The sequence below is a fragment of the Triturus cristatus genome, chromosome 1_2, assembly GCF_964204655.1.
Source record: "Triturus cristatus chromosome 1_2, aTriCri1.1, whole genome shotgun sequence".
NCBI lineage: Eukaryota > Metazoa > Chordata > Amphibia > Caudata > Salamandridae > Triturus > Triturus cristatus.
In genome coordinates, this window is record NC_140580.1 from 369,654,131 (window position 1) to 369,676,508 (window position 22,378).

The 22,378-nt window shown below is 44.6% G+C and overlaps 1 long non-coding RNA gene across 2 annotated transcripts in view; it reads right to left on the bottom strand.

The window, feature by feature from the left end:
* LOC146867381 (uncharacterized) overlaps positions 1-22,378 on the bottom strand; it is a 137,336-nt gene that overhangs the window by 103,380 nt on the left and 11,578 nt on the right. For both annotated transcript variants that reach the window (XR_014961443.1, XR_014961447.1), the window contains one exon: positions 9,164-9,302. This is a non-coding gene — a long non-coding RNA (uncharacterized LOC146867381). The remainder of the gene's footprint in view (positions 1-9,163; positions 9,303-22,378) is intronic.

Below are 22,378 nucleotides of genomic sequence, written 5' to 3' on the forward strand. Positions count from 1 at the left end.
TCTCTAGTGGGCTTTCTGCCCCCCGGTGGGCAGATTGGGGGCTACTGCCCCCATCTGCCCCCCAGGGTGGGGCAGAAAGTCTGTTGCGGCCAAACAAGCATGGGGGGAGCAAAGGCTCTTGCCCAAGGGGCCGCTCCCCCCTTCCTGGCGCTAGCAGGTGGATCCCTGCTTGGGGATCGCCCTCATGGGGAGATCCCCAAGCAGGGATCCACTAGGGACGGGTACCATTGGAAAGGGGCGATTCTCCCCTTTCCAACGATACCTCTCTCATCTTTTTCGGTGCTCCGGGGGTTGAGATAGCCCCACAAGCACCGAAACTGAAACTAAGTTTCAGTTTTGATTTCATTGCAATGAAATTAACAAATAGGCCTGGGGAGGTAGGGGGAGCTCTTCCCCACCTCCGCCGGCAATAAAAAAAAAGGGAAATCCCTCTGCTGTCTGCAGCAGAGGGATTTCCTGAGCATGTGATCATGACGGAATGGTTCCGTCATGAGCACACTAGAACTTGTGCTCATGACGGAACCATTCCGTCATGAGCATGGAAGGGGTTAAGCATATGTCAGCCACGCTAATAGGACTGTGGGAGCAGTGTTTTCAGAGTGTTGCACCGCAGATCATCTATGACATACGGGACATGGTATATGCTACAGGTATGGCTCCCAATGAGGTTTTTAGCAATGTAACGACATTGGTGGGTTACCGGGGCAGATTACTCCAAAAGGTTCCGATGATGGTGACCCAGTGCCCCATGAGGGAGGTTCATCCTATTTACCATCCTGAAATACCAGAACTGCACGACCCCACGACTACTGTAATTAGGCCATGAGTCGACGCTCGGTTTCAGGAACAGTGGATCTATACTCCTTGGAAGAGGAGTGAGGTAATATCTCTTAAAGGTCAATTACCGGACTCTTGGAAAAACCTGACTGCGTACTACAAAGAGTTGACAGAGGTGGCCTCCTCCACCGTGATGACGTTAGCTGATATTGAGATATTCTTTGACCTGTTGATGTTGATACCGGTGGATATATGGAGGTAAGTGCATACACAGGATCATGTAGTGAAATTAGGAGGAACATGGGATCAGATCAGGGCGTGGGATAAGGAACGCACCCATTGGGGTCAACCAATATGCATATTGCAAGCTGGAGGGACCGTGGCGGAATGAGTGTCCGGAGTTATTGCAGAAAGGTGAGGGCCTGAGAGGTCGGGGTTTAGAGGACATGGAAGAGAAGGAGGAGGAGGCCGGGGGGAGATGCAGTCAGAGAATACATCGTCTAATCGACAGAGTGGGAACTATTTTGCCGATCTCCGAGGGAGGCAGTACTATCATGATGACTATGACATGGACGAAGTGACGGGGATGTCTCACCGCTAGGATAGCCAGGGACAGGGCAAGGGACCAGTTCCGGTGTCTGTAGATCAACGCGGACCATATGTCACTGCGAATCTGCAAGGCACGGCTAAGACATTTTTGATTGACACGGGTGCTATGAATAGCTCTGTTTCTCATTCGCTGGTCCCGGGGGCAGCTCTGTCTGGCCAATATAATGTGTCAGTAGGTTTTTCAGGCATGCCGGTTGTTAGCCCCATTTCCAAACCTCTTGCTTTGACTATTGGCCCCTTCACTGTTGATTCATCACTTTTATTAACGTCAAATTGTGGGGAGAATTTGTTGGGATTGGATTTGTTAAAAAGGTTGCATGCGACAATTGTTTGTTCTCCAGACGGCGTTTACATGACTATTGGACCACAAGTGGCCCATGCTAAACAATGCCTCGCAAAGAATGCCCCCCTCCCTGCTGAGTTTAACAATGTGCCACGCACATTATGGGCTACGGGAGAAACAGATGTGGGGTTACTGCAGATCTCACCGGTCTCTATACAGATCAAAAACAATGCTGTATTGCCACGTATTCCCCAGTACAAGATATCCCAGGCAGGAGAAAAGGCCTTATTGCAAATAATACAGGATTTGATTAAGTCTGGTGTGAGGAGACAGCCGCGAATGTGTGTAATAGCCCTATTCTTTCTATTCTTAAGAAGTCACCCTTGGATTCTTCTGATGCTCACCCTGATGTTTACCGCTTCGTAATTGACCTTAGAGAGGTTAACAAAATAGTGGTTCCCCAGTACATGTGCTTCCAGACATTACCACGATCATGACCATGACTCCCTGTCAGCAAAATTCTTTTCTATGATCGATTTGAAGAATACTTTCTTCAGCATTCCAATCCATGCAGATAGAAGATATCTGTTTGGATTTGCAATAGCCGGAAGGAGCTTTAGGTTCTGCTGTGCTCCACAAGGCTATACAGAAAGTCCTAGTATAAAAAGACAAGCTTTGAAAGCTCAATTGGATTCTTTGGAACTTCCCCCTGGTAATGTGCTGTTGCAGTACGTTGACGACCACCTTGTGGCTTCGGACACTGAAGATGGTTGTAAAGAGGCCACAGTTAAATTACTGTTGCATTTGGCACACCATGGACACAAGGTGTCACTTTCAAAATGTCAATATTGTCGACAGGAAGTCACATATTTAGGTCACCCACTGTTGAAGGAGGGTCGCAGACTAACACCTGAACGCATAGCTGCTATTACTAATATGCTAATTCCTAAGAACCAATGCGAGGTGCGTGCTTTCATTGGTATAACTTCGTATTGTCGTCACTGGATCCCTAATTATTCCTTACTAACAAAACCCCTCCTTTACCTGACCACCAAAGACGTGCATGAACCCTTGCCTTGGACATGTGCATGCCAACAAGCTTTTGAGCAATAAAAGGTTGCGCTTTGCTCTGCTCCTGTGCTTTTTACTCCTGATTACCAGAAGCCTTTTGTGCTCTACGTACACGAGGGGGTGGTTGCACACATTCTGTTCTAACACAGGGTGTCAGTGGTAAACAGAGACCCTGTGCTTATTTCTCTGCTATTCTTGATAACGTCGCCAGAGTTCTCCCGAGTTGCCTGAGAGCTGCCGCGGCAGTAGCAGTTTCTATCAGACAATCGGCAGGGCTCGTCCTTGATACTGATCTCACAGTAATGGTACCTCATGGTGTGGATACACTATTGAATAAGACAAAGACACAGCACCTTACTAGTACGCGTCTGACTGAATATGAATTAACCTTGTTTGCTTCGCACATTACCATCAAACGATGTGCTACTCTGAACCCAGACACGTTACTACCCCTCCCTTTGAAAAAAAAGACAATGATGTCCATGATTGTTTATTTCAGACTGAGGAAGAAATGAAAGGACGGGTAGACCCGACTGATGTTTCCTTATCTGACCCCCAAGGGGAACTACATGTCGATGGCTCATTTTAAACTACCAGTTGGCACTACCACTGCAGCTTATGCAATCACAATGTTACACACTGTAGTTGAGACATCCCGTATCCCATACCAATCGGCCCAAGCTGCAGAGTTGGTTGCCCTACTTAGGGCTTGTGAGTTGAGTGAGGGATTGACTGTCAATGTCTACACCGACAGCCAGTATGCCTTTAGGGTGGCCCATAATTTCGGGCGCCTCTGGGCGGAGAGAGGGTTCTTGACCTCGCACTGGTTGCGAATACAGCATGGTCCATTGATACATAGACTGTTGTCATCATTGACACTTTCTGATAAGTTGGCAATAATAAAATGTAGGGCTCACAAAGCAGTAACAGATGACGTTGGAAGGGGAAATGCGTTTGCAGATCAGACAGCTAAGGAGACAGCTAGATCGAATATGAAAAAGATGTTTGTTGCAGGTCCCGCTAGGTGGGTCTCATTCAATGGAATGTTCGAGGACACATTAGAAAATGTCAGGGAAATACAGAGTGAGGTGACCTTAGATGAACTGGCAATATGGGAGGAGAGTACAGGGCATTTGGACAAGGATGGGTGCTGGACTGACCTGTCTGGGAAACAGACGGTTGCTGCCTAATACCTTTGTGCTCCCTGTTGTTACCATGGCCCACAGCCCAGCACACATTAGTGCCAAAAGGAATATGTAAACTACTGGACACAGTACAGCAGAACGATAATATCTCTAAGGTAGCCACACACCTAGTGAAGCACTGCATTATCTTTATGAAACATAATCCTGGGAAAGGCACTCCTACACCCGCAGGTAACTTTGCACCGCCTTCCTTCCCTTTCGAGGTCCTCCAGATGGATTTCATCGAAATGGAACGAGTGAACAATTTGAGGTATGTGCTGGTTGTGATTTGTGCATTCAGTAAATGGATTGAAGCTTAGCCAACTAAAGAGAACACTGCCGTAGCGACGGCGAAGGCGCTCCTAAAAGAGTTCTTGCTGTGCTTCGGATTGCCATGTTTGATTTGGAGTGACAACGGAAGTCACTTCAATTCAAAGGTTATCAAACTAATGTGTGAGGGCCTGCACATTAAACAGACGTTCCCTGCAGCTAATCGCCCACAGTCTGCGGGTCTCGTGGAAAAATACAACGGGACTCTCAAACTGAAATTAGAAAAGATTCAAGAAAGTACAGGTTTGTGATGGCCCGATGATTCACCTTTGGCTTTATCTACCAGAGCGACAGCGCATTCTAGAACAGGGTTGTCCCCGTACGAAGTGGTCTTTGGACGCCTCGCCAACGTCTGGGGCTTCCCAAGACTCAAGCGCTTCTCCGAGATAGAGTACCCCCTGCTTGTGGACTATCTGTATGAGTTAACTAAAGATCTTCGTTCTTTTTTTTTTAAAAGTTTGAAAAGCTTTATTGCCATTTAGTAAAATACAAACAAACCAGCAATATATATAGGAAACAACGATAGATAAGATAAATGTATGAGCTGGATATCGTAAAAGAAGCATAAAAGCATTTTCAGGATTTTACAAATGAGGGAAGGAAAAGAACAGAAGGGGAAGGGAAAGAATGGAAGAGGAGAGGGTGAGAGTAGGAAAGTAAAGAAGAATATACTATATTACATATCATAAATAATCAAAAAACAATTTGTGAAATAAGTCAAAATGTATAACAATTCAATAGGATAAATATAATAATATAAATATAAGGAGACAGAGATAATAATCATTCAAGGAGGATTAAAATTGTCAGATGACAAGTGTGAGATTTTCTGTAGGACAATTCGGTCCAAATATATGGTAAGAGGCAACCAGAACAAATCCCTATTATATGCTGGTACATATGAGGAGGCGAAAGCAACATCTAGTCTATGGTATTGATAGAGAGTGTTCCACCAATGCTGTATGGATAGGTTCGTGAGGGATTTCCAGTTGAGAGAAATGTGCTGAAAAGCCAGGGCAAGCCTGAGGTCAAAAGACCATGAGAATGTGGGGAAAGCACTAAAGACTCATAAAGACTACCAGCAAAGAGGAGTGGAATAGAATAAGGAATGGAAATAGTGAACAAACGAGAAATGTATGACCAGACTTTCTCCCAGAAGACAGAAACTGAAGGACAAAGGAAGAGAAGATGAAGAAGGTCAGCATCTGAAGAACCACAAATCCAACATTTAGAGTCAGTAGAAGAAGAGAAACAAGATAAAGAAACAGGAGAAAGATAGAGTCTGTGGTAAAGGAAAAACATAGACTGGGTTAGAGAGGCAGAGCGGGAAATCTTTAAGGATCTGGTCCAAAGTTTGTCTCAGAAGACTATAGACCATTCGCAGCCTAGGTACGACTCCCAGGAGAATTCCAGTTTAGATTTCATACGACTTGGATTGGGGGCTGAAAAGAATTTGTAGATAAGACAGGCTTTAGGTGAAGTACAAAGTATCGCAAGGAGAGAGTTATGAGTATCCGATGAGGGAGAGGAGGGAAGAGAATAGTAAGTATCAGTTTTTATCGCCATAAGCGTAGTGAACTGTGGAAAAAAGGAACAAGAGCAATGGAAGAGGGTCTGAAAGTGGGGAAAGGAGCAAGGAGAGATACCGTCAAAAAGATGCTTGACCCATATAATACCTTTTAATCTCCATGCCTTCCAGAAAATGGGTCTGTTATTTAAGAGGATAAGCGAGTTATGCCAGATAGGGGATTCTAAGAAGGATTCGCGAGAAATGACAGTAGGGCGGAACAGAGGTTTCAATAAGGAACAGGTATGTTTAAATAGAGGAAGAGAGGCTTGAGAAGTTTTGGTGTAGAAACGGAGGACTTCACTGAAAGAATGGGGTAGTAACGCGATTTGTTCAATGAGGAGCCAAAGAGGAGTAAAGGGGGAGGGGTCCGAAAGAAGCCATTTTGAAGCTTGGCGTAAAGAGAAGGATTTATGATAAAGAAGAAAGTTCGGGAAGTTCACGTCACCATTAGACTTTGGTTTGCGAAGAGAGGATAAAGCAATTCTGGATTTTTTATTCTTCCAAAGAAATCTCGATAGGCATGAATCTTACCTTTGAAATAAAGAGTAGGAATGTGGACAGGAAGCATGGATAGGATATAAATTATAATCGGGGCAATCATCATTTTAATCGAATCTAAACGTCCCCACCAGGAAAGAAAAAGAGGGTTCCAAGAAGATATTAGTTTCTTAATACGTGGTAATGCAGCAGAAATTTTTAATTTAATGGAAGACATTATGGAGTTGGAAAACCATATGCCAAGGTATTTAATTTTGGAATGTTCCATGCAAATCCAGTGGAGGAGGAGGAGTGTGAAAAACAGTATTTCGTAAGAGGAAGAATTTCAGTCTTGTCAGAGTTAATTTTATAACTGGAAACCTGTGAGAAGGAGACAAATTCGGACATTAAAGGAGGAATAGAGGGTTCAGGAGAAGAAACTAATAAAAGAATATCGTCTGCAGACGCCGAGAGTTTCAATTGATGGTCACCATAAGAAAACCCAGAAATGGAATCATTGGTACGGATAGAGGTCAAAAAGGGTTCGAGGGCCAGGACAAAAAGTAGAGGGGATAGAGGACAGCCCTGACGAACACCTCGTCGAAGAGGAAAGTAGAAAGAGACACGGCCATTAACTAAAACCGAGGCCTTCCGAGCGGAGTAGAGTAAGGAAATGAGTGATATTAAATTAGGACCGAAACCATGCCAATGTAGTGACGCAAACAAAAAGGACCAATCGACTCTATCTAAAGCTTTCTCTGCGTCAACTGAGATAGCGGCCAATGAAGAGGAAAGGGAGGAGGTTTTATTTTAGACATTGAGAAAAAGACGAGAATTGTCGGAAGTCAGCCTACCTTTAACAAAGCCACATTGCTCTTTACCAATAAGATGGGGCATGAGGGGGTCTAAATGTAATGCAAGGAGCTTAACAAATAACTTATAATCAACATTAACAAGGGAGGTTGGGCGGTAGTTTTTACAGAATTGAGAGTCACAACCATCTTTAGGAATAAGGCAAATGGTGGCTTCCTGAAAGGTACCTTCTGTCTTACCAGTGGAATAGAATGAATGAAAGAACGTTAAATGCTTGGGGAGCAACAGATCAGAAAAGTGTAAATAAAATTCAACAGAAAAACCATCTGGGCCAGGCGATTTGCCTTTAGTAAGAGTATTTAAAGCAGTAGAAAGTTCCTGAAGTGAAAAGTCTTTTTCAAGATCAAGAAAATTAAGATGAGAAGTAGAAGGAATGGGGAGTTTATCAAGATAAGCTTGGATGAGAGCAGAGGAAGGGGGAGATTCTGGGGTATAGAGATTTTGATAAAACAATTTAAATTCATCAAGAATATCCTGATCTTTGTACAGAATGGAGTTAGTAGAGGAGTAAATAGAGTCAATAAGCTTACGTTCCTTACGGGATTTGAGATAATTTGCTAAGAGTTTCCCTGCCTTGTTACGACCACCATAGTACCGAGCACTACTGCGAAGGAGCACTGATGACGCATTATCAGTAGAAGACTTATTGAACTCAATCTTGGCGTGTATCAACTCAGATGAAATAGAATTGGTGGAAGAGGTATACAATTCATGTTCCAAATGCTTAATATGTGCTAAGGCAGATTTCTGCTTATGAAGAAAACGTTTCTTTTTCTTAGAGACAAAATCTATGATGAAGCCTCTAGCCGTAGCTTTAAAAGAATTCCATATAATATGGGGAGAGGAATCAGAGTCACAATTAAACTCGAAGAACTCCTTAGCAAAAGAGCGAAAAGAGGAGGAGAAAAGAGGGTCAGTAAGTAGGGAATTATTAAAACACCAATGAGAGGATTTTGGACAGGGAGGAAGTAAGTCCAGGTCCGTAACAATTGGGGCATGATCAGAGATAACTGTGGGTTCAATAGAAGAAGACAGTAAGTTTTGGCACAAATATTGAGAGAGAAAAATATAGTCTAGGCGAGAAAGAGAAGCGTGAGGAGAATAGAAGAAAGAATAATCAAGAGTGTCAGGGTGAGAAAGCCTCCAAGAGTCCATGACATGTGTCTGAGAGATGGTATCTAGAAATTGTTTGTGAGTCTTATGTGGAGTGAAGCGGACTGTGGACTTGCGGTCAAGAAACGGATCAACAATTTGGGTGCAGTCACCACCTAGAATGAAGAAATCATCTCGAGATTGAATACATTTTTGCGTAATCAAAGGCCAAAAAGTACAATCAGGTTGAGTAGGACCGTAAATATTAAAAACAGTTAAAGAAAATGAATTGATTAATAACTTTGCTAGAACCCATCTTCCATCCTTATCATTCTCGTGTGATAAAACTTTACACTTCAATTTTTTATGACATAGAATAATAACACCATTTTTTTTATTGTTAGATGGAGAGACTAAGACCGTACCAACCCAGCTTCTCTTTAACTGAAGAGATTCAGTTTCTGTAAGGTGTGTTTCCTGCAAAAGAACTATATCGGGAGTATACGAAGCTAGGTGGGAAAGGATTCTCTGTCGTTTAATAGGATTAATAAAACCTTTTACATTCCAGGAAATAACTCTGAACGGAGAAACATTAAAAATTTAAAATACTTATTTAAAATCAAATATCTAATAGTAGATAGAGAAAGAAGAACACTCAATGAAGAAAAGAAAAAGAGAGATAGGAACAGTAGAAGGGTAAAGAGAAAGGGGCAATTACCAGTGAGAAAAGAAAAGTAAAGAAAGGGTCAAATGAAAGCAGTTAGGTGAGACAGCAGATAGGAAAGAAGTATGGTTGTGAGAGAGAAAGAGGGAGAGGAGAAAGGAGGGGAAGGAAAAGACAAAGGAAGAGAAAGAAAAGACAGTACATATCCAAAAAGGATGACTGATACAACATACCTAAAGGGATCAGGAGGAGAGATGTCAGGGCAAGGACGACACATGACAGGACGGATCACCTAAACCAAGGACATTCGGACCGCATCAGGACGGGGGAAAACAAAGGTAAGGACCTTACGCGCTACGGAGACAAGTAAACCTATATGAAATAGAGAAGAAATAATTAGCGATAAAAGGCATGAAGAAGAAAAGAAATAAACAAATAAGTAAATAGACAGATAACTAAATACATAGACAACAAATATCATGTAGCATGGGTACATTTCAGAGAAAGGCAACAGGCCGCTTAATAAACAAATCTAAGAGCAATAATAAGAAAAAGATTTAAAAAAAACAAGGCCATGACTGTAGAATAGCTAATGAGTTAAAAAAAGAATGACAAAAAGTCAACCATTGGAAGGACCAGCTGTATCCATAACAGAAGCAGTATGAGAATGGATGAATTTCTTAAGATCCGCTGGGTCATGGAAAGTCCGAGTCTGATTTTGGTATGTCACCTTAAAGATGCATGGGTGGAAAAGGCCATAACGAGCACCAAGGGATCGCAGAGGAGGTCGGAGAATAAGGAATTACTTTCTTCTTGATGCCGTTACGTTGGATACATCTTGAGAGATAAAAACCCTCTGACCAAGCCAAGAAAGCTGACATTTGGCTCTGGCTGCCGAGAGAACAGAAAGCAAGTCAGTGAACTTCAAAAACAGAATAATGACTCCTCTTGATTTCGTGGGAGCCGCAGAGCTGGAGAGACGAGGGCCCAGACGATGGGCTCTCTGAATATTGAGAGAGGTGGAAGAAGGCATATCGAGGAGCTTCGGCAAGAAGGAGGAAAAGAAGGTAACAGGGTCCTCACCCTCAAGGGATTCAGGAAGACCATAAATACGTAGGTTGTTCCTTCTGTTCCTATTTTCCAAATCCTCTGTATGTAACCGAAGATCACGAATCTCTTGCTCCAAGGAAAAGAGTCTCTGAGACGTATCATGCACCATATGGAGCTGCTGCTCTACTGAGGACACTCTGGATTCCATCGTAGACCACTTCTCCTCCAAAAGTTGCATTTTACTGTTAGTTTCCTCTACAAATGGACGAAGAGCTCTAATTTCTTCCACTAAAACCTCCAAAGATATAGGAGGAGGCGACGATTTGTCAGGAGATGGTGGGTCCTGCTTTAGACGCTTGGATGATGATAGTGGAGGAGAAGGTTTAGTAACAGTCGATTGTGCTGAAGTGGAGCGGTTGGAAGAAACACCTGCCATCTCGCCCACGTTAGGAGGTGAAATACTTGCTGATGGAGAGATTGGTGTTGGCAAAGTAGTGTGAAGCTTAGGTATAAACACAAACTGTGGTTTACGGAACTTTCCCATATATGGATGATACGGAATAAACACAACAAAAAAAGCATGTAGGATAAAAGGCAGGTTGTTAGAATCCGGGTTCTCTGGTTGGCACAGGTAGGTACTTGTGACAAGCAGAGAACCTTTCCTCTAGTCAGGATGAGGGGTTACACTACTAAAACAACCCCTTGCTCACCCTCTAGGTAGCTTGGCGCGAGCAGACAAGGCTTATCTCAGAGCGTGATAGGGTAAGCATTTGTGAACACATACAGTAACCAAGTGACAACACTACAAATGGACACCACACAGGTATTTATATTAAAAATAAGGACTCTTTATATAGGATTAACACAAGACCATTAAACGATTAAAAATACACAATACGGTTGCTTAGTTGGTAGAAGATTGCTTAGTTTCTCTTAAGTTCTTAAATGCGACACTTTAAGTCAATGTACCTTAGATGCGACACGCAGGGCAACGAAAGTGTTGCAGCGATGCAGTTGCGTTGAAGTTCTTGGTGCAAAAGAAATAAAGACGGGATCTTCCAGATGCGTTACGCTTCTCCGATGTTGTGAGAAGGCTCGACTCGATGTGTCAGCTACAGCGGCGTCACCCTTGACGAGATGCGGCGACAGCGGCCTTGGCAGCGGCACTCTTCTCCGACGTTGCGAGACGCTTCCGCTCAATGCGATGCTGCAGCGGCGACACCCCTTCTGCGAGATGCGACGACAGCGGCTCCGACGGCGGCACGCTTCTCCGTGGATGCGAGGCGCTTTTCTGGATGCGGTGCAATGCGACAGCTACGATGGCTGCGATGATGACACGCTTCTTCGGCGTTGCGAGACACTTCCGGAATGATGCGAGATGCTTCCGCTCGATGCGATGCTGCAGCGGCGACACTCTCTGCGAGATGCGACGACAGCAGCTCCGGCGGCACACTTCTCTTCCTTGCGTCGTGCTTCCAGCTCCTTGCGACACGCAGTCCCTCAGAAGGCCCAACAACAGCAGCAGGCACTTCCAAAAGACTCTGGGGAGCTGGGGGTGAAGTCCACTGGTCCTGGGACTTTGCTCAGGGGGCAAACTCAGTTCAAGCCCTTGGAGATCTTTTCAAAGCACAAGTTGAAGCAAAGTCTTTAGCAGTCTTTCTCCTCTCCTTCAGCAGCAAGGCAACCACTGCAGGCCAATCCCCCAGGTCAGGGACAGTTACTCCTCCTACAGCTTTCCCAGTTCCTTCTCCTCTGGCAGAGGTTCTTCTTGTTTCAGCAGGATCTAATTTCTTGGGAGCAGGGTCCCAATACTTATACCCCTAATTCCTTTGTTCCTCTGGGGTTGAGAGGCCTTTGCCCAGTCCAAACCAGTTCTTGAGCACTCTGTAACATGACTCTGCCTTTCTATTCAGGGTGCAGGGCAGAGACATCAGCCGCTCCGCAGGAGGTGGAGCCAGCATTGTGGTAGCAGAGCACAACCCTATTCAGAGCCCAGGTGTACTCCTCCCACCCATCTGACTGCCAATCTTCCTATTCACCACCAGGCTGCCTAGCCCTGCCCCTCTGGGTTTCCCCAGCCCTGTCACTCACACAACCAGACAGGCAGATACACATCATAGCAGAGGTGGGCTGAAATGGTCAAGCAAGCAAATACCAACTTTCTAAAAGTGGTATTTACAAACACAGAATATTAAGATAAACTTTACTAAAAGATGTATTTTATTATTCTGAGTTCAGGCATACTAAACTCGAAATTCTACCATGTTCCCTGGGTCTGTTAGGATCATAGAATGTAACAATTCTAACAGCCCATTCTGGCCTATGGAGAACAGGTAGCCTTACAATAGTGAAAAACGAAAATGGCTGTAATTCACTATTAGGACATGCCACACACATCAGGGCTTGTCCTACCTTATGCTTACAATGCACCCTGCCCTTGGGCCTACCATAGGGGTGACTGATATGAAGTTAAGGGAAGGTTTAGGGACTGGGAAGTGGGTGCACTTGCCCAGTCAGCATGACAGTACCAGACTACACGCAGGTTCTGCAATGGCAGACCTAGACCCATTTTCATAGGCCTCTTCTGTGGGTGGCACAACCAGTGCTGAAAAGCCCACCAGCAGCATTTGTATTTACAAGCCCTGGGCACTCCTGGTGCACTTTACTGGGGTCTGACAGTAAACCAAATAAGCCAATCATGGAATCCAACCAACATATACATTTTACATAGGGAGAGCATATGCACTTTAGCACTGAACAGCAGTGGTAAAGTGCCCAGAGTCATAAAATAGCCAACAACAGGTCAGAAAAAGTACAGGTGGAAGGCGAAAAGTTTAGGGACCATCCGGCCAAAAGGGCCATGTCCAACACAGGTATGTTCAGCAAACCTCGCAAAAGGCAAAGAAAACAGGCACTTGAGAGAGCAAAAAGCTTCCAATACAGTCAAATGCAATAATGTCAAATGAAAATGCCTGAAAGATACTTCAACAGGAGAAGCAACCAGGTGAAGATGATAGAGGTGAAGTACGGCAAAAAAAAAAAAAAGTTAATGAAGAGCATTTACGTGAAGCGGCTGGAGAGATATTCACTCAAAGAGCAAAGCTGCTGTCATCAACAAGGAAGCATCACAATTATGGCGCCAACTGATTGCGGAAAGATTCAAGAGAGAACTCCTCAAAAATGGAGCAGAATAGATGCAAAGAGACATTGACCCAAGTTGTACATCAAAAATATAAATGGGTTAAGTGGAAGTATGAAATGAGGGAAAAATCCACAACAATAGGCAGCCACAGCAAAAAAGCCATAATAAAAGCAGCAGGGAGTTGCCAGAAACATCAGACATACATTTAATGCAGGGAAAAAGCCTCCGATACTTGAAAAAATCACAGGAATCCACTGCAGCATGAGTAGTTCTTGAGAAGCATTAGCGCGAGGAGGCGCTCAAAATGGCGGCCATTCTGAGGAGGATATGTCCGTGAGAAAACACAGCCAATTTGGACTTGTTTCAGGGAAAAAGAACGCTCACCGGGTGCGCGTCATGTTCTCCCAGCAGGAGGCAGCGGCGGTCCGTTGCAAGAACGTGAGAGCAGGCGCCCGCAAACAGAAACTCGTCCCGGTGCAGCGGAGGTCTCGTATCAGGCGGCCATCACTGTCGGCGTCGAAGGCACGCCCCCAAAGATCTTCGTTCTATCCACCAACAGATTCACGACACGCTGCAACCAGTACCAGAGGGGCCCGGGCATCAGCTACAGCCCAGGGAGTATGTCTTGGTGAAGAATTTCCAGTGAAAGAGCTGCCTGGAGCTTCGTTGGAAGGGGCCACTGTTGGTCCTCCTCGCCACCCGCACCGCAGTAAAGCTTGAAGGCCGGAAGCACTGGGTGCACGGAACACACATCAAGAGGATCCCTCTCCCACTTCCGCATGATTGGTGGGTCCTCGACGGCATTGCTGACCATGAACGGGAGCGAGTGTCCCGTTTCATTCCCTTCTCTGACGCCCGATTGAGGTGGGCGCAGACATACGAAGAAAGCGACGCGGCCTTACTTGAGGCAGTCCCCCCAGAGATAAGGGCCGCCCCAGATGCTCCCGCTTCTGGTGCACAAGAATATGAGTCTCAATGCCCACCTGACCCGGAGTTCCACCACCTTTTTGTTGCCGAGACAGTGCCTGGAGCCACCAGGTATAACCTGCGCCCTCGACGAAGGGACAGTGCATCAGAGGGACAGTCTAGGAGTTAGGGAAGGACTTGAGACCAGGTTGTAGGTACTCTGTCTAAGGTACCAGTGATACGAATAGGTAACAGAGATTGGTGCACTGGCCTGGGCACTGTACTGGATTAGCTGAGGGTGTTTTCCCAGGAGGGAGGCTGCCCTATCCTGAAAGAAGAGGATTTGTTTTCCAGCAAGGACTGCGATTGCACAACTCCCCCGTGGGAGTGCTTCATAGCACCGTCGTTGATGAACAATAGGATTCTACCAGTGAGGCTCTGAAGGACATTGGGTGACTTGTGCCTCTCTGGTCGGTTGTATTTTTGTGGCTCCCATTCCTAAGGTTTCTTTCTATGTACCCATTTGGCCGTGCAGTCATGAAGGAGGAACAGCCCCTGGTGGCCCCACCTTTACAGCAGAATAGTCCTGTGTGGTCTGGGTGGCCTACTGGGAGTAGGGTAGTAGTGGTAGTAGTCCTTATCATAGTAATGCTAACCCTATTTGGGGTAGTATGGTATTTAGAAGAACAGCATCCTGCGCACACTTTGATAGGGATTACCCCAGCTCTACCTGAGTATCTGTTCGTTACACTGGCCCCACATAAAGAGAGACATAGGCAGACTTATGTTGAACGCCTTTTTACAGATGCTTCACCAGGTACACAGCACCACTAATGCCACGAACTGTTAGGTGTGTGGTTCACTTCCCTCAGTTATGCACAAAAACTATTTATTGGTGTCCGTTTCAGGAAAACTATGCAAGACACCTCTACATCTTAAATTGCACACACATTTTTTATGTGTGACGCTTATGTGTTAGTAAGTTGTTTTTAGCTTTTTAAATGTATTTCTATATATGCCCTGATGTACTATCATTTTAATGTACTGTGCTTTTATGCTTTAGCTACCTTTAAATTGAATAAAGCCTAAATTGATTGATTGATTGATTTACTTGTGTCATTACCCCTGTCATATTTAGGTAGCTGTGAGGCCTGGTTCCAGTTGCTTTCTATGGTGTACATGAACTATCACGCTGATGCTATGAAAATGGTACAGTCTGATTACAAAGCAGTGTTGGAGTATATAGTAGTACACCAAGGATATACACCTGGGGCAGATGGCAAGGAGGGTACCCTACATCTAGAAGCTTGCATGAAAGTTTATGAAAATAATAAGAATGTCACCTGGTTACAAAATGAGATGTTGTTTTTTTAAGGATTTAATGTTACTGAATACTTTAAATGTTTCCAGGAACGAAATATCACTGAAGACAAAACCATGCCCATCCCTGTGATCAATACAGCAGCTAGTTTCTGTGTTGAAGGTTCAGGGAACATTCCAGTAGGACAGAGCAGTTGTAACTACACATACCGATTTAACACTACTAGTAGCCCACCTTTGCTTACACCTCCAAATGTATGCTTTGTTTGTGGGGAACAGACTTATACATGGCACCCCAGGGGATGTAGTGATCTATATTTGCATCAGGTTAAAAGAGTTATCAACGCAGAAGATATAGATCAGACAGATAGTTCCCTACAGCAATTTACTGACATAATGAAGGGCATTCTGCCGTTCTGGGATCCCATGTTCAATAGTCGTAATATTTTTTGCCTTGCCAGAGTAGTTGAGGGAGTTATTAATACTACTGCAGGTATACTCACTAATCTTACAGTTGAGCTTCAGGCTACGAGGCTCGTTGCTCTTCAAAACCGGATGGTTTTAGATGTCATTCTTGCTGATAGGGGTGTGGCCTGCTACGTCATCGGCAGCAGTTATTGTGTTTACATTCCTGATAACGCCCCTAATGTATACTCCACAATACAGAAATTACACAGGCTTGCTTCAGATATCCATCAGGATAGTTCATGGTCCCTCACAGGGTGGTTCTGGGGTCTGCTGACATCCTGGGGTTGGAAGATACTACTTTTCTTAGTAGCTATCGCAGGTGTCATCTTTACATGTTGCTTAGGTATTAATTGCCTTCCAGCCTGTTGTACCTATTGTGTGAGCAAGCTAACCCCTACCCCTAAATTGTCAGGACGTGATAATAAGGTCTCTACTATGATGATGCAGGATATACAGGACATGATGCTTATCGACAAAGGTATTTTTGAATACTAAGTAGATTGTGATACTCATGTGCTGCCTTATTCTCCCTTGTAACTTGAGTGACTATGCATTTTCTTTCTCCCCACTTAGAAGTGTAAAGACGAGGGTCTGTTAGGTTTGAAAACCCCATTCCTGCTATGCACTCATTTCATATTATATTAGGTTAGCAGTGTGTGGTTAAACAGACACCATTTGTATTCACGTTATGCAACCCTCTGAGTTATCCCTGTAACGTGCAAGCTTTAGTTAGTGAGCGTGACTCCATTTTGTATTTTGTAATCCCTATTAGGCTGTGCCTGAACTAGGCCTCATTATTCGTATTGCTTACCTCAGCAGAACACTGCATTTCATTATTATTTTCTCTTCTGTTCAAGGCTGCTTCCCGACTTACTAATGAATAGGCCATTCTGCCCTCGCATACCTTGCCAAGTATGTAGTTCTGCTCCCACGGTAGGAGACGCTGAGACTCAGCACGGTAACCTTGAGTTACAGATAGCTTGTACCCCTCTGGCAAGTGGTAGCCCATCCTTCTGTGCCTCCTTTGTTCATGTTCGGCCAAGGCCGGTAACTTTCCACTGTGGGCGTGGTTGGAGGCTTCTGGGAGGAATGATTATGTGTTGTGGGCTGTTGGGGGGGGGGGGTCAGTCCCTCGTTAGACATCTTAGGGTGCAGGTCAGATTGGACTCCTCTGCAGAGTATTGCTAATAAAAGCCTGTTTGCATTCTCTACTGTCTGACCGACTCTTCATTACTTGGGAAGGCATAGCAGGAGGTTGTAAGTAACCCATGTGGCCCCTAAGGGCCGCTTCCTTCACACCAATACCACCACCACCAATATCACCACCACCTCCAATATCACCACCGCCACCAATATCACCACCACCACCAATACCATCACAAAATACTACCACCACTACAAATATCCCCACCACCACCAATACCACCAATACAACCACTAATACCACCACTATCAATATCACCACCACCAATACCACTACCAGCACCAATACCACCACCACAAATAACACCAGCTCTACCACCACCAATACCACCACAAATACCAAGACCAATACCAACATCACCAATACCACCAATACCACCACCACTACCACTAATACCAACAATACCACCACCATCACCACTAATACAACCCCCACCACCATTACCACCACCACTACGAATACCACCACCACTGCCATTACAACCACCACCACAAATGCCACCACCGAAGCAACCAATACCACCACTGCCAATACCAATACCACCACCACCACCAGTACCAACACCACCAATACCAACATCACCACCAATACCACAATGTATAACACGATCACCAATACCACCCCCACCACCACCAATAACACCACCTCAAATACCACCACCTCCACCACGACCATTAACACCACCTCCACCACCGCCAATACCACCGCCAATACCACCACCACCACCAATCCAATACCACCAATCCAATACCACTGCCAATACCACCACAAATACCACCAATACCACCACCTCCTCCAACAGCACCTATACCACCATCAATACCACCACCACCATACCAATACCACCACCACCACTGATAACACCACCAATACCACCACCAATACCAACACCGCCAATACACCCACCACCACTAATACCAATACCTCCACCAATACCACCACTACCAAAACCACCACCAACACAAATACCACCAATACCACCACCACAAATACCACCACCAATACTACCAATAACACCACCACTACCAATATCAATACCACCACCACCAATACCACCACCAGTGCGAAGACCACCACCAATACCACTACCACTAATACCACCACCACCATTACAACCATCAATACCAGTACCACCACCAATACCATTATCACCAATACCACCAATACAAATACCCATTCAACCAATACCACCACCACCAATACCACCACCTCCACCACCACCAATACCACCACCTTCACCAATACCACCACCAGCACCAATACATCCACCACCACCACTAATACCACCAAACCCACAACCAATACCACCATTACCACCACCACCAATATCATGACCACCAATACCAGTAACACACCACCACCAATGCGACCACCACCAATACCACCAGCACTACAACCACCACCAATACCATTAATAGCACCACCACCAATACCACCACCACCAATCTAATGCCACCACCACCAGTACTACTACCAATACCACCACCAATACCACACACCACCAATACCACCAGCAATACCACCAACACTAATACCACCACCAATACCACTACCACCAATACCACCACCTCCACTAATACCACCACCAATATAACCACCGCCACCAATATCACCACCACCAGCAATACCACCACCGCTACCAATATCCCCACCATCACCAAAACCACTACCACCAATACCACCACCAATACCACCACTAATACCATCACCAATACCACCAATACCACCACTAATACCATTACCAATACCACCACCAATATTACCACAACCAATACCACCACCACCAATACACCACCTGTTCCAAAACCACCACAAATAACACCACCACAACCACCAATACCACCACCAGCACCAATACATCCACCACCCCCACTAATACCACCACCACCAAAACCACAACCAATACCACCATTACCACCACCACCAATATCATGACTACCAATACCACTACTGCACCACCAATACCACCACCACCAATACTTCCTCCACTACTTCCACCACCACCAATACCATTAATAGCACCACCAATACCAACACCAACAATCTAATGCCACCACGACCAGTACCAATACCACACACCACCACCACCACCTGCAATACCACCACCAACACTAATACCACCACCAATACCACTACCACCAACAGGCTGGGGAAAATAGAAGTAGAACTGGGTAGGAAGAGTAAACAAACAAGTCAAAATAATAACCCAGACCTTAAACTGGCTTCAGCCTCTTCCTTAGAGGATAATCCTGATAATAATTCCCGGTCATTGTCTATCGAACCTGTATTAACATCAAATACAATTCCAAATAATTTCACTCCAGATGTCCCATCTTCCAGAAGACATCCTTTGAACGGGATAGCTCTTCCCCCTAAACGTGCTCATAATAATTTTACCATCAATATGCTTAATGCTCCGGTGAGCACCGCAATAGAAAAACCTGTTTGCTATCCAACAATCTCTGATAATAAATCTCTCAGAGATCAGGGTAGTTGTCTGAATAAAATAATGAGAACAGAGGAGGGAGCCCTTAGGCAGACCCGGGGGGAACAGATTAGGCGACCACTACCGGATCTTCCCCCAGAGGCTATACCATACGTAGTGATCCTCACAGGGGTGCCTGAGCTTTCAATGAACAAGAGAGAGAGTTTTTCCCAATTAAAGAATAAAATAACTCACTGGCTGACATTACATAGACCAATTGCCAGTAACATAGATGGCAAAATTCTACATGTACGCCGTCTTCAGTGGTTGGGTGGAAGACCTAAAGACATTGGGGGGGATGTGGTTATAGTCAATTTCAGAGATCAGAACGTAGTACGATCTATCCTGAATTGGCCCCAGACAAATTCTAATAGTAGTATTTTTCCTCGCCCTTTGACTTACTTTTACCCAAGATCTGCAGTATTCCCACATCAACCTGCCCATGATTATTCTTTCCCCATCATAAACTTCCCCTTCATGCCGAAAAATATGAACCCAGCCCACGTCCATTATGCAGCCCCGGTCGCAGAGACGCCGGGCTGGAATTTAGTACCTACTAGGCCAGGTGCAACTGTACATATGAGCTCGGATTACCCAGTGCCATTCACTCCGCTGGAGATGACAAATAGGTTTGACACCTTCAGCGGTCTGGATGCCTGTGATTGAAGCTTACAGTTAGGAGGGGTGGAGACAGTGGGTGTACACTTTCCGAATAAGGGCGGCTTGGATGAGGTTTTGGATGGGAACGTACCCACTGCGCCAAGTATATCTGTGGGAGTTATAAATGCTGATCAACCAAATCAGGTACAAGAACCCACTACCATTGAGGTAGTAATTGATAAAGTGATCGGTGATGCTTGTAATGTGAGTTTAGTCTCTTGGAACATAGCAGGCCTGGCTGACAAATTATGTGATTCCGCCTGGCTCGCATTTGCTAAAAAACATGCAATTATATGCCTCCAAGAGACATGGATGGAAGGAAATAATGCCTTCATTGAAGGATACCAAAGCTTCCTTAGCCCAGCAACCCCCTCAGTTAGTGGTAGAGCGAAAGGGGGTCTTGCCATCTTTATTAATTTGGCTCTTTCTTGTAACATAATCAGCCAACAAAATGTAAATTGTAACATTCAAATGATTGTACTGAAGAGAGGCAAATATGCTTTAACTTTAGTTAACTTTTATAACGCTATATCCAGCGAAGGGGAGTGTAATATATTATCACTGAATGCAATGCTGAATGATGGACCAGGCATATTGCCACGTAACGTATTGATTGCAGGAGACTTTAATGTACATCCCTGCGGTAACCCCCGTGATACCCCTATGGGATCCCTGGGGTGTAACCGTATGGATGGTTTCCACTTTGATCATACTAGGCGTGGATTACATTTAAATGATTTGCTAAATGAAAATAATCTGGTTGTAGCTATGTCATTGGTTCCCGAGACCAAAATCCACGAAGTCCCAACATTTAAAGGCTCAGCCCTTGGATCATTTATAGACCATATATTATTATCTGCCGATTTCGTTAACCAGGTATCTAGTTTTACCATCCAAACTAGCATCTACAGCGATCATAACCCCCTTACTATCAAATTGAATGGGGGCGTTTTCGAACAGCGAAAACACCGTAAAGATGCAGGAATTTTAAAATGTGTAAATGACAAACGACGTCTGAAATGGCAGTTAGTAAATCAAGAAAATCTCTATAACGAAATAAATAAGACATGTGGCAGAGATTTAGCGGACTGTGTATCAACACTTACGTCCTCAGAGCAAACCCTAGTTATTTTTGAAGGTGTAGTTACAACAGTAGGGTCAATGTTATCAGTTTCAGTGGAGGGACAAGTCAAAACCAGTCCCAAATGGTTTGATCATACATGCTCCTTGGCAAGTAGAAACTTAAGAAATGCGCTAAAAACCAAACCCAGAGACCCATGTCTAATTAAAAATCTCCGACTGATATATAAAAAAACCCTTAATAAACGGAAAAATGAAATAAAAGCCCACACCTGGGAGTCTTTACTTGACCCCTCGGTTTTGGGTAATAGCAGTAAATTCTGGGAAATTGTCAACAAACCCTTGTTTGACAACCCGAATGACTCTGCTTTAGGTACTAATATCTCAGAGGCAGATTGGGTCACTCATTTTAGTATAATTTTTAAAAGTGATGAACAACAGTCAGCATCTGATTTTTTATTACCAATGGTGAACTTTCCATTTTTTTCAGTCAATGAAGTAGAAAAGGCTATTCAAGGGCTAACTGGAAATAAGGCACCAGGCCCGGATGGTCTGCCTCCAGATCTTTTTAAATCTCGTACCTCACTATGGGCTCCTGTTCTCACAAAGGTAATAAACGCAGCTGCTATCTCCGGCTGCCCAAAATCCTGGGGACAATCAACCATAGTTCCCGTGTTTAAAAAGGGTGACCGGAGCAGTCCGCTATGCTACAGGCCAATATCCTTAATTAACTCGGTAGCAAAAGTGGTAGGGGGAGTAATTCTAAACAGGTTAATAACATGGGCGAATGAGAATAACGCTATATCCCCAATACAATATGGCTTCAGACCTGGCCACTCAACAATAACCCAATGTCTGAACCTATATTTGATTTTAGGCAAATATACCTTGGCCCGACAGGGAACCATTCATATGGCTTTTATGGACCTATCGTCTGCTTTCGATTGCGTGGATAGAGGTAAACTTTGGGACATCATGCTAAGGCTGGGCGTCGAGCAGTACTTAATTCATTTCTTGGCTGACTTGCACTCAGATACAAGAGCTAATGTCCGTTACACTCAAGACCTGAAAGTGACAGGTGACATTAGAATTAATCGGGGAGTCCGCCAGGGGTGTATATTAGCACCATTTTT